The sequence below is a fragment of the Callospermophilus lateralis genome, chromosome 5 (assembly GCF_048772815.1).
Source record: "Callospermophilus lateralis isolate mCalLat2 chromosome 5, mCalLat2.hap1, whole genome shotgun sequence".
NCBI classification, from domain to species: domain Eukaryota; kingdom Metazoa; phylum Chordata; class Mammalia; order Rodentia; family Sciuridae; genus Callospermophilus; species Callospermophilus lateralis.
The window spans coordinates 33,440,651-33,454,064 of record NC_135309.1 but is presented as its reverse complement, the minus strand read 5'-3'; the positions used below and the strand labels follow the sequence as shown (position 1 = coordinate 33,454,064).

Here is a 13,414-nt window from a genome sequence, read left to right as displayed (position 1 = left end):
AGACAGAGCAAGAAGGGTTTTGGCCTACAGAAGCTGCAAAACTCAGCTCTCGAGCCTTGGTAAATTCAGGAACTTAAATACAGATTCACCCTCTTGCCTGAAGTGACATAGACCCTGTCTCTTAGGAAAAGTAAAGGGCCAAAAGCATGAATGACTGGACAATGAGGCTTCTCCTTTACCCACACCGAGACCACTGCTCTAACAGTTTAATTTTTTTCCCTTCTACCAATTGGGTACCTATGTGTTAGGTACTTGGCTTGGTGCTGGGAACCCAGTGGTTTCAAGTGGTGTAGTCCCTGCCCTCAATGAGCTCAGCTGGAAATCATGAAAATGAATCATAATTGCCCATAAATTAGTAAAAAAAAAAATAAAAGAACAATTCAACTATGGTAAGTGCTCCGAAGGAAAATGCAGAGGCTTAGATGGCGATGAAAGCAGTTACTCTTGTATAGCAAATCAGCAAAGGTTTCCTTGAAGAAGAGAAAATATCCCTTGCATTGCCATGTCGCCCACCTTCTTGCTCCCACGAAAGTGTGGCTCCCCATGAGGTCACTGCTATCTCTGCAGGCTTCGAATAGAGGTTCATTCCCACATCTCCTCATTCCACAGGGTCAGGACCCTTGTTCTGATTATTGCTTTTAAATCATTCACTATTCCTCCCTCTCTAAAAGAATGCTGGCTCCTTTGAAACATGTTCCAGTAGACCATGCATCTCCTCTCTGTACTGCAGGTGTGCAAGCCTCGGGGCCAGGTCCCCTCTTCCACTGGTATTTTAACTTCTTCTCTCTCCTGCCCCCGCTCCCTCTCTATTTTACTGTGGCCATTCTTGATGACTTCAACAACCACAAACAAGTCATCTGTACACCAACCTTTTATGTTCTTGACCACCTTAGGTGGTTCTCCTCCACCCCCATCTGAGATACCCAGTCCCGCCATTACACCCCAGTCCTTGTTACCCAAAACAGCACCACCTTCCACATTTGTATTTCAAGCATCTCTTTCTCTGGGAGACTTTACCAACTCTATTGTTCTAGCTCAAATCCATAGTCTGACCCCTCCACAATCCTATGAGCTCATCAGGGCCTCGGTCTATTGAGGCTACGCTACTATCTATCTGTCCCTTCTTTCTCTCTCCTCTCTTTACCCCCTTATCTGTCAATCACTGCAGTCATTTCTGCCGCACATTCTCATCCTCACCTTGCATTGTCTTCACCTGCAAATCTACCTAAGTAATTAAACCACCTTTCCATGTACCTTGTGCCTGTGCTCAAACAGTTAAATATGGTTGCAGAAAACATGATTTGTCAGCTGGTTGTATTTTAAATTTATGAAAAGGAATCGCAGGTGGGTATTAGCACTGTTGGTCAAAATCTACTACTTCTCTCATTTATATCCCTCTTTCATCCTTCAGGAGGGCTATTTTTCTACTTGGTTCAAAACTCCAGAGCTTGCCTCTTCTTATTCTCAGCTGATGACCTTGTTCTTAATTCATTGAGAAAGCAGAATCAACAAGAAGAGAATTTTCTTTTACAACAGCCACTAAATCTATCCATGGACCTGTGTCTGAATGCTTGAACTTGGCCTTTTCCTCTTGTTACAGTAGCTGAGCTGTCCTTGACCTTAGGTCCCTTTATCTCCAGCATTGGATTTCATACCCTTTCATCCACATGCTCAAGAAACCACCTCTTCTATACTTATTCTTTCCACTCTCATGCATCATCAAAATGTCCCTTTCTGCTGTATCATTTCCATGAACATATGAATGTACCCGTATCTTTAATCTCTCATCTCCCTTTTATAGAAAAACTCATTTAAAAAGTTGTCTCCATTCACTCTATCCAATTTCTCACTTTCCATTCAAATCTCTTGAATCCACTCCAGTGGACTTTGTCTTATTGAAGCTGCTTTTGCAGAGATCAGCAACAGCTCCTGCTGCCAAATGCAGTGGCTAATCCTAGTCCTCTTTTTGCTGCTTGTCCCACCAAGAGTAGAAATTTAGAAACTTCTTACACCTATGATTTTTACCACGATGGTGCACAGATGTGGTATCCATGTTTGTTCATTCTTCCTTTCTTCTTCGTCTTCGTGTGTGTGTGTGTGTGTGTGTGTGTGTGTATGCCAGGGATTGAACCCAGGGGCTCTTAGCCACTGGGTCACATTCCCACCCTTATCCCTCTTCTTTTGAGACACGTTTGCTAAGTTGCTTAGAGCCTCACTAAGTTGCTGAGGCTGGTTTTGAACTTGCAATCCTCCTGTTTCGGCCTCCTGAGCTGCTGGGATTACAGGTGTGCACCACCATGCCTGGTAGTATCCACATTCTTGGGTATATATACCCTCTGGAGTGTGGATGAAGCCTCTGATTTGCTTTTAACCAATTGAAGATGCCAAAGGTGATATGATTTCACTTTTGTGACTACACCATGTTATATAAAATTTCATCTCAGTAGCAGACTCTGTGTAGGGCCTTTAAAACTTAGCTGGATTTTATAGAAATAAGAGGTCATGTTGTGAGGCCCACGTGGCAAAAAGCTGAGGATGGCCTCAAGCTGACAGCAACAAGTCCTCAGTTCTACAACCGGAAATGAATTCAACCAACAGTTGAGCAAGCTTGGGGGACTCTTTATCAGTTGTGCCTCCAGATAACAGCTCAGTCAACATCCTGATTTTAGCCTTGAAAGACCCTGAGTAGAGAACCCGTGTAAACCATGCCAGGCTCCAGAACTGTGAGACAGTAAAATGTGAGTTGTTAAGCCATTACTTTTGTGGTAACTTATTACACAACAATGGATAACCAATACAACCACTCATCTTTTTTATGTGGTCATTCGTTTTTATGTCTGTTGCATAAGTGCCTTCTTAAGTTGTATTTTTTAAAAAACTCAGACATAATTTATGTGTCTTTTAAATAGGTAGAAATAATTTTCACTTCCATAAAAAAACCTGCTTGTCTCGTTTTTACATCTTCACTGTTCTATTCCCAGGACCTAAAGCACCTTTAATATATATTCAGAATTATGAGTAAATTTAAAACTTTTCTTGAAAGATGCAGCTGTCTTGCTCTGAGATTTTGTTGGCCTATTTTCTTTCTTTTTTTTTTTTATTGGTTATTCAAAACATTACAAAGCTCATGACATATCATCTTTCATACATTTGATTCAAGTGGGTTATGAACTCCCATTTTTACCCCAAATACAAATTGCAGAATCACATCGGTTACACATTCACATTTTTACATAATGCCATATTAGTGACTGTTGTATTCTGCTACCTTTCCTATCCCCTCTCCCCTCCCCGGCCATCTTCCTTCTCTACGTCATCTGCTGTTGTTCAATTCTCTCCCTTGTTCCCCCCACTTTTCCCTCACAACCTCTTATATGTAATTTTGTGTAACATTGAGGGTTTCCTTCCATTTCCATACAATTTCCCTTCTCTCTCCCTTTCCCTCCCACCACTCGTCTCTGTTTAATGTTAATCTTTTCCTCATGCTCTTCCTCCCTGCTCTGTTCTTAGTTGCTCTCCTTATATCAAAGAAGACATTTGGCATTTGTTTTTCAAGGATTGGCTAGCTTCACTTAGCATAATCTGCTCTAATGCCATCCATTTCCCTGGAAATTCCATGATTTTGTCATTTTTTAGTGCTTCGTAATACTCCATTGTGTATAAATGCCACATTTTTTTAATCCATTCATCTATTGAAGGGCATCTAGGTTGGTTCCATAGTCTAGCTATTGTGAATTGTGCTGCTATGATCATTGATGTGGCAGTATCCCTGTAGTCGCTCTTTTAAGGTCCTCAGGGAATAGTCCGAGAAGGGCGATAGCTGGGTCAAATGGTGGTTCCATTCCCAGATTTCCCAGGAATCTCCATACTGCTTTCCAAATTGGCCGCACCAATTTGCAGTCCCACCAGCAATGTACAAGTGTACCCTTTTCCCCACATCTTCACCAGCACTTATAGTTGTTTGACTTCATAATGGCTTCCAATCTTACTGGAGTGAGATGGGATCTTAGGGTGGTTTTGATTTGCATTTCTCTGACTGCTAGAGATGGTGAGCATTTTTTCATGTACTTGTTGATTGATTGTATGTCCTCCTCTGAGAAGTGTCTGTTCAGGTCCTTGGCCCATTTGTTGATTGGGTTATTTGTTATCTTATTGTTTAATTTTTTGAGTTCTTTGTATATTCTGGATATTAGGGCTCTATCTGAAGTGTGAGGAGTAAAAATTTGTTCCCAGGATGTAGGCTCCCTATTTACCTCTCTTGTTGTTTCTCTTGCTGAGAAAAAACTTTTTAGTTTAAGTAAGTCCCATTTGTTTATTCTTGTTATCAACTCTTGGGCTATGGGCGTCCTATTAAGGAATTTGGAGCCCGACCCCATAATATGTAGATCGGAGCGTTGGCCTATTTTCTAGAGCTGTAGGCAATTGAGATATTTTCCTTTCCTTTCACTATAAAGAAAATAACATTGCAAGCCCAGTGATCAATAGGAAATAATTCTTTTCTGTCTTTGAAATGAGTGTATAATAGGGAACAGAGGCAATTGTGACAAACTGAGGATCAGCTTCTTAGCTCTAGCTGGTGTTTGCTGTGGGGTGACTCTATGGTCTGAATATGGTGTGTCCCCTCCCAGACCCATGCTGCAATTCCCATGAGGGATTAGGAGGTATTAGGATGCAGGAACTTGAAGAGGTGACTAGAGTTCTATCCTCTTGAAAAAGTCAATCCATTCACCAAATATGACTCTTTGAACTTGAATCAGAATTATAAGCAGGTCCTATGGGCTTAGTTTGGCCAAATTCTCTGTATTTAAAAATAAGAAATATGAAACCACCTGTTTGATTAAATTAAATTTTGTTAAAACTACACAGTGAAAAAGGAAAAATGTGTAGCACAACTTGGTACCCAGTTCTCCAATTCTGACTTATTTGTGGAAATCTGTGACACTGACCTTATGGGACACAAGTATGGTGAGACAGCAGGTGATTCCAACAAGATAGCTCCCCACCTTCCCAGATGGGTTGGAACCTCTTCACACAGTGAATTAGGAATAAAACTAGATCTGTCCTCTCCTGACCCTTCATGCCTGCCCAGACTCTATCCAGGGCCTTTAAAGGAAAGTACTGCCTTGAACCTCACCAGATGGAGTAAATTGTGTCTGCAATGTAGACTGAGAATCTAATCATCACTCAGCTCTGCAGCCAAAATTCATCTATTTGGGTAGTCCCAAACACCTGGAAAGTGCAGAATTTAATTCACATTCTTAGATTGGTAGTCACCAACTGTTGGCATAGGCAAATACATATTATTTCAAGAGGAACACACATTTCATCTCAGACCTCCAAGAATTCACACAAGTTCCAAGGAACAGCAAAGCAAGGGAAAATTTAAATAGAAAAGGGGTTGTGAATGAGGCCCTGGGTTCAATTCCCCAGCACCATAAAAAATAAATAAGCAAATAGAACATAAAATAAAATTGAAAAATAGGAATTATGATACAGACTACAAAGTATTTTATTTTAAATGTTTAGCAACCATAAAAATGAGCTTGAAAATATGTACAGTGTGCAAGGTATTGTAAAGAATGATTAGGACCAGATCCTTGGTAATCCCAGAAGCTGAGGAGTTGTAGGCAGGAGGTTTGCAAGTTCAAAGCCAGCCTCAGCAACTTAATGAGGCCCTAATCAACTTAGCAAGACTCTGTCTCTGAAATATAAAGAAAGGGCTGGGGATGTGTCTCATTGGTTAAGCACTCTTGAGTTCAATACCCAGTCCAAAAAAGAAAGACTTGTTGTACAAAGAACATATCAACAGTAAAATAAAAAGTTGCATTTAGGCTATTAACTGCTTTCTTAACAGCAACCACGGAAATGGCGACATAATGATTGGAAATGATAATCTCAGTGTGCTGAGAAAAGATAAAATATATTTCAAGAAAAAAACTACAAAATAAAAATACTTTCAAATAAAATTGAAAAGAACCTTATTAAAGTAAGTTTTAAGGCACAGATTCAGATAGAAGGACTGAGATGCAATAGAAAGTGAAGAATGAGAAGGGATAAATACGTGGGCAATCTCGAGGCTAATAAAAAAATATATTTCCTAAGGAAAGGAGACCTAAAATATGACACCAGTAGTGTATAATTGAGTGTGTAGTGAAAGTACTCATCTTTTCTGGAGTTAGGGAAAGATACTGCTTAACTTTTCATTACCACTTTATTAATTTAAGCATACTTAAGAGAGAATAAAGTGTTTAACTTTATTCTCTCTTAAGTATGAGGTTAAAGCAAAATAGAATAAGGGGGAAAAATTCAACTGGTCCAAAAGAAGGCCAAAAAAAGGAGAGAAAAAATTAATGTAATAGGTAGAATATATTGAACAAAATAAGAAGGTAGATATGACTGCAACCATGTATGTAATTGTAATATGTATAAATAAAATAATTTTTAAAATATCACCAAAATAATGTCTATAAAAGACATCTAAAACATAAGAATGCAGAAAGGTTGAAAGTGAAAAGGATAGAAAAATATTTACCAGAAATCTACTCACAGAAATGTAATATGACACGTTAATAAAAAAAATTATTGCCATGGCCCTCGTTATTGTTTATTGAGCACCCGCTCTGTGTGAGGCAATATATCAATCTTAACAGTCTCCTTCTAAGATAGGCATTTGAAAATCTTTACTTTGGGTGCATATTTTACACATGGACAGTTGCATTACAGTTTGACTAATGAGTACACTTGTGTGAGCCACCCAGAACATGCCCTTAATGCTTCTTTCCAGTCAAATACCTCCCAACACACACAGCCAACATCCACCACTTAGATTCCTATCGCCTTAGTTTTGCCTGTTCATGAACGTTGTATGCATGAGATAGCACAGGACATATTCTACTCTTTCCAGCTTCTATAATATGAAAGACAGGTTTGGAGAGAGGTTGGAACAGGGTTGAGGGCCTCCCCACCATGTCTACCACTCTGTACTTTCATGCGGCAAATTGAAACCAAGGACTTCTACGACTAAGTGAGGGGTCCCAGCCTCTCCCCCAACCATCTGACAAATTGTGACCAAGGAACCCTACAGTTTCAGGGAGGGGTCATAGATGGACCCATAGATTCTCCATAGATTCACTACCAAGCAGGGCCATGAGTAAATGTCTGGGTCTCTCTGAGGCTGTTTCACTTACGTAAAATGAACGAGAAGCTCTCGAGTGTGATACGGAGTGATTCTGGGGCTGACCTGGGGCCCAGCCTACCCTCTTAGGCAGGAGGAATGCTGCTGAAGTTGGAAAAGGAAGACCGACAGGGTTGGAGGTTGAGAGATGAATTCTGCTCATCTCATCAGTGAGGGGCTGAAGCCCAGTCAGGAAGGCTCTTGCTGGTGGGTGGCAGAGCTGGACTCAGCCTTGTCCTTTTGGCTCCTGTCAGTGATTTCGCACTGGCAGCCGGAGGCCTGCTCTCCCCTGAGCACACAGGCCTTTGTTACCATTGTGAGGTAAATGCCAGCCTGCCCTCCCTATACCTGGGGCTTGGGGCTTGGCCCTGATCTCTTAAACTGCCTGGCCCCCATCCTGAGCATATTCTTCCTCCACGGGTGCCTTCCTCTGCCTTCTCTCAGGAGGACCTCTCAGTTGGCTTGGGCCAAGACTGAGATTAAAGAAGCTGTTGGCTGAGTCAGAGGTGAGGGGAGGGTCCTGGGAGGGCAGAAGCTGGAATCAGGCTTGAGGATTAGTGGGGCTAGAACTTGAGAGACCCTGAGCTCATGAGCTCTTGGGAGTGTCTCCCAACACCATCTGACTTTAAAATTCATGTTCCCACTTAAACATGCATGCCCATGGTTAAAGTAGGAATTGGCTTTAACTAAAGGATTTATAATAAGAAGCACTTCTCTACCCAAAATTCCTCTTTCTGGGGCTATTCATCTTTTTTTTTTTTTTAACCAGTGGTTCATTTTAGCTATTCAGTTCTTCATCTCTCTGCACAATAACCTTATAGTTACGCCTTATTAATTTATCAACATTACGCAAGATGAAAACGTACACCTACTCCACCTCTCAATATAAATATTTCATTGCTTTAGTGCTTTGTTGATTGCTTCTGTAACTTTAAAAATTATATAAACATAAGGCCAAATTTCATAGAGATTATTAGTATTTGTGTTAGTTTCCTGTTCCCATTATAACAAATGACCCCAAATGTAGTGGAATAAAACAACATGAATTTATTTCCTTACAGTTCTGGAGGTCAGAGGTCCTAGAATCAAGGTGTTGGCCAGGCCTCGCTCTTTCCGGAGGCTCCAGGGGAGAATCTGTTTCCTTGCTCCCCTGGCCTCCAGAGGCATCCTGCTTTCTTTTGACTCATGGCTCCTTCCTCTGTGTTTAAAGCCATGGGATAGCATCTTCTCTCCTTTCTGAACTTCCTGCCCCGCTTATATAAAAAACCTGTGAACATAATAAGCTCACCCATGCAATCCAGGATGACCTCCTCACCTCAGGTTCCTTAATTGAATCACATCTGCTAAGTCCCTTTTCCCACTGGAGATAGAGTAGTCAAAGGTTCTGGGATTAGGCCATCAGGGGATTAGTGAACATCTTTGGGGGCCATTAGTCTTCTTTCTACACCTTACAACCCAGTTTACCTGGGACACTTCCATTATATTCTTGTGGTTCTGTAAAAATCATAATACGACCCCTTTCATTCTCAAAAGCGTCTCCAATTGAATAAAAAATTGTACAAGTACACTACCTATCCCCTGTTTCCCAACCTTTTCCACATCATAATGTGTAGAAAATGATAACAGTTTTAAGATCCTTGGGAAAAAAGGCCACTTAAGGCACTCATGACAAGCAATAAGAGTCTCAGGGGCCCCAGCCACCTTAGGATTCTCTTGGCTACCCCAAGGGGCCAGGGTATCCATATCAGTGACCTCCTGACCCATCCTGGCACCCCATTGGCTATCACGCATCACTGGAGAAATCATCTTTATGTTAACACAATAAGATGTGTTTAAATTCTGATCTTTATCATGGGTGAGCGGTACATGGTTCCAAGGAGAGGCTTGAACCTGGCTGTCACATTTGTACCTTGATGCTGTTGTCCTTGTGACCCTGCCTGCGGGTTGTCAAATGAGTGTTCTCTTTGGCATCATCTTTACATTATCCCTCCAGGTCTGTGTCCCCGGGGTATCTGCCATTCTTCTGCCCTCTCTCAGACATCAGTGCATTGGCATTAGTGGTAGAGAAGTCCCATTTAACCACTGGATGGACGGAATCTTAAGTAGCCTGCAACATTTTCTCCTGGGATCTCAAGAGTACCTATGTCTATGGCCTTTGTAACATTTTTTTTTCTTTATATCTTGTTTGCCACAAATATACTATTGGTAAAATATTTTTATCATCTTACCTCATTTAAAATCATCAAAAAAAGTCACCATAAGAGTCAAAATAATGTTTTGGAGGCAGAGGCACCACTCAGCCATGCTGAACCGGCTCCAGCTGTTTTGATGTTGGTTGCCTTGGTGGCTTCTTGCTTGCAGAGCTGCTTTTCAGTCTTCCTTTGCTCATTTGCTTTACAAGATACCCTCTCCTACGTCACTAGTATGTAATTTCCTGGTGGTGTCTCGTCTTCTCTATAACATAGCAATTTAATCTTTTCTTATTTCCACTAAGATTTTTTTTCAAATTCACTTTTCATCATGTGGACCACTTAATGATTTCTTAAATTATGTCTCTATAGCTTATCAACTCTTTTAAATTATAACAATGATGAATGTTTACACTATAGCAAATAATTACCCAAACCACCCACAGAAATTCCATGAGTATGAACAATAGCATTTGCTCTCCAGATACTGACAAAAGGGTATGGGTCTTTCTGTGTGTCCCAAAGTGGCTGCTTTATGTCACTAGCAGAGCAGCACAGTTTACAATACAGCAGGCAATATTCATTCGTGGCCTCCAGTCTGGGAGGACCCTGCTTTGGTAAAGGGAGTGCAGGAAGGGCCACCAACCATATCTGCTACATAGTAGCTCATAGGGGCTGGCATGACAGATCAGTTAATAACCAAGAAGACTTGGTGTGGTCCTAGAACCTTGTGAGACACAAAACCTTAGAACTTCAGAGCAGGAAGCAGCTTTAGAGGGCAGTGCTCCCGGCAGGGTGGGATGGAACAGGGGTGCCATCAGTCACAGAATGTACTGGAAGATGGGGTAAGGACCCAAGGGGTCTTTAAAAGAGAGGCAAAGAGGGAGAAGGGGCACTGAGCAGGGTTCATATGACATCTGAGGACCCACTACCCTTGAGGGTTGGATGGGTGGGGTGGTGAGAACAGAGACTAAATCCCTCACTGTCAGGGACAAAAGGGTTAATCATCTGTATATCTCTCTAGCATATCCTTGGGGATATGCATTTAACATTTAGGTGCCAAATGTTAAATTTGTCAACAAATCAGAGAGGGAAGCAGGATCAAGTAGGGTTTTCACCCTCACTTTCCAGGAGAGGAAACTGAAAAGAAATCAAAAGGCTTGTCCAGGCCACCCAGCCAGGAAGTAATGGAGAAAGGCCTTCTAGTTACCCTCTACCACACACCCTCAGGTACTGGACTAATACATAGCCTGTGGGTCCATGGCTGAAGCAGGAGCCCTTAGAGCAGGGGCTATCAGAATCCAGAGCAATCAGAATCTCCTGGTTATTGCAGATTGCAAGCTGCACTCCTGGGGGTTCTGATGTGGTAGGTATGGAATGTGGCTCTGGAATTTGTATTTCTAAAATGCCTAGGTGATGCTGATTCTGTTGATCTGGAGCCCAACTCTGAGATGACTCTTTACCACAGCAGGTGTACCGTAAGGCAGCTTCCAACAGTATAGCTATAGCAGGAGATTGTTTTTCACATGCATCAAGGCCTCTAAGAGTAGTTATTAAAGTCTCCAGATAGTCATCTTGTTGATGAAATGAAGGAGATACAGGTGAGAAGTAGCATTGGGTGAGACCAGATAACCGATTCTGCATTTTTTTCTTGTGTATTTTTCCAGAGTTTATGTCTATACAAACAATAAAATATATCCCCTCAGTTTTATACAAAAAGTTGTATCACTGTTCTTTTCACTTGGTCTGAAGCACTAGTCCAGTATTTTCTTATTAATTTTCTGTTTGATGGTTCTATTCATTGATAAAATTTGGGTATCGGAGTCCTCTACGATAATTATATTGCAGATAATTTATCCCTTTGTGTCCATGGATGTTTGCTGTATGTATTTAGGTGCTGCCATATTAGGTACAATTACATATGTGTGTGTGGGGGTCTCTCTCTCTCTCTCTCTCTCTCTATATATATATATATATAGACACACACATATAATTGTTATACATGTATTATGTATGTGTATAATATATAATTGTAATGACTTCTTGATGAATTGTTCACTTTATAATGAAATAATAATTTTGTGTCTTGTGAATTAAAAACTGTTGGTGACATAGTTTAAAAAAAAGGTTTTTTAGTTGTAGATGGACCAATACCTTTATTCTATTTCTTTATTTTTATGTGGTGCTGAGGATCCAACCCAGTGTCTCATACATACTAGGCAAGCGCTCTACCACTGAACCACAACTACAGCCTATTGTGACAAAAATTTTAAAGGAAAAATGTGCAAAGAGGAAAGAGGAGAAGCCTATATAATCCATATATCTTAAGCATACTGAAATGTTGCATTTTATTTATTTATTCATACATACATACATACATACATACATAAGAGGGATTGAATTCAGGGGCACTTGACGACCGAGCCACATTCCCAGTTCTAATGTGGGAATTTATTTAGAGAAAGGCTCTCACTAAGTTGCTTGGCACCTTGCTAAATTGCTGAGGCTGGCTTGGAACTCATGATCCTCTTGCCTCAGCCCCTAGAGCTGTGTGCCATCGCGCCAGGCCAACCGATTTTTAAATTAAACATTTTAAAATATATTGAAAGATAGTGTTGGCCTACCCCACAGTCTCATTTCAGTAGCAATCACAGATGAGGGTTTGTTTCTTGTAACAGGATGAGAAGGTTTTTTTTTTAAAGATGTGTATTCCTTACTATAAAAGCAATACATGCTCATTGAGATGTGTTACCGACAAGATAGAAAGTCTAAAATTGGAACTATTGCACAAGTCCACAACAGTGTTCTTCCGCTCCCCTCTAGATCAAGGTCCCTCTTAGGTCCACTCCTAGTCCCACCCCTCCAAGCTCAAGGAAGGCGGTCCTTCTTGCAGTTGCAGAAATAGGTCGTCAGGTGGTGCTGCTGAGCAGACTCTGGAGCACCGAACGGGGGCCTCGCCCGGTGTCACGTGACCTGAGCCCGGGGATCTGGCACCTACATCACGTGACAGGGCCCGGAAGCAGCTGCCGGGGCTGCCGAAAAGGATGGCTAGGGCTCCATGCTGAGGCAAAGAAGGGTGGACTGTGCCGAAGCTGGAGCCCGAGCTGGAGCTGGAGCTGGGGCCGGAGCCGGATTCCAAGCGGTGAGTGCCTGCGCTGACCTGCTCTTGCTGGCTGCTGTCACTGCTTTCCGCACGGCCCATCTTGCCTTCCTGCGGTCCGGCTTAGCAGATGCTCTAGGTCAGGGGCTGGAACCGCCCGGGCTGTGGGTCCGAGGCTCCTGGACCCCGCGGCGGTGTGATGCGGGTAGCCCTCCCGCATGAGGCGGAGTGGCCACCCCTTGTTCCTCGTGCTCTCTCCCTGGACCTCGCGGGGCTGGGGTCTCCGCCCTATATGACAGGTGGAACCGAAGTCCGGAGATGGGAAAGGTTACTCAGACGACCATCTCGGGTTTCGGGCTGCTGGCTTTGTCCACGCTTCCCAAAGCGGTGTGCTATCTGGGGCGAGTCTCCCTCGCTGTGTCCCGGACTTGCTGATAATGGGGCTTTGGGTCACACAGTACCAGAACTGCAAGACCCAGGGAAATCATCTAGTGCATCCCCCTCCTCGGACAGTAGGAAAACCGAGCCCCAGGAAGGAGTAGGGGCTTGCTTAAGGTCACCCAGTGAGTTAGTCCCAGACCGGCCACTAGACTCCAAGTGTCCCTGAGCTCCAGCAGCTGTGGACTTGGACTACACCGCCTCCTGCGGGAAACGGTGTGTGAAAAGACACCCTTTCCACTTTCTTTCTCCTTTAGTCCTCTGCTTGTCTAGCTCTGCATTCTCCATCGCTAGGGTTGGATTGGCTCTGGGCGTGGTTCCGTTTGTTCACGGTTTTTCTGCAAACTCATCACTGTGTAGGCTTGGTTTCCAACCGTCCTGCAAATTTCATGTAAGTCATATCACAATAAGAATCGGAGTATGCCTCCTGGGAGAATACGTGGCTCAGGTGAGGCAGAGGAGATTCCTGGGATTAATTTGAAGAATAGAATGACTTGTGCTTTATTTTTCTGT

General features: G+C 42.5%; 1 protein-coding gene across 1 annotated transcript in view; it reads left to right on the top strand.

Annotated features, from left to right (window-relative positions):
• The first annotated feature begins 12,391 nt into the window (after positions 1 to 12,391).
• Positions 12,392 to 13,414, top strand: part of Slc36a1 (solute carrier family 36 member 1) — a 42,401-nt gene continuing 41,378 nt past the window's right edge. The window contains exon 1 of the mRNA XM_076856418.2: positions 12,392 to 12,505. The gene's annotated coding sequence lies outside the window, so the exon portion shown is untranslated. The remainder of the gene's footprint in view (positions 12,506 to 13,414) is intronic.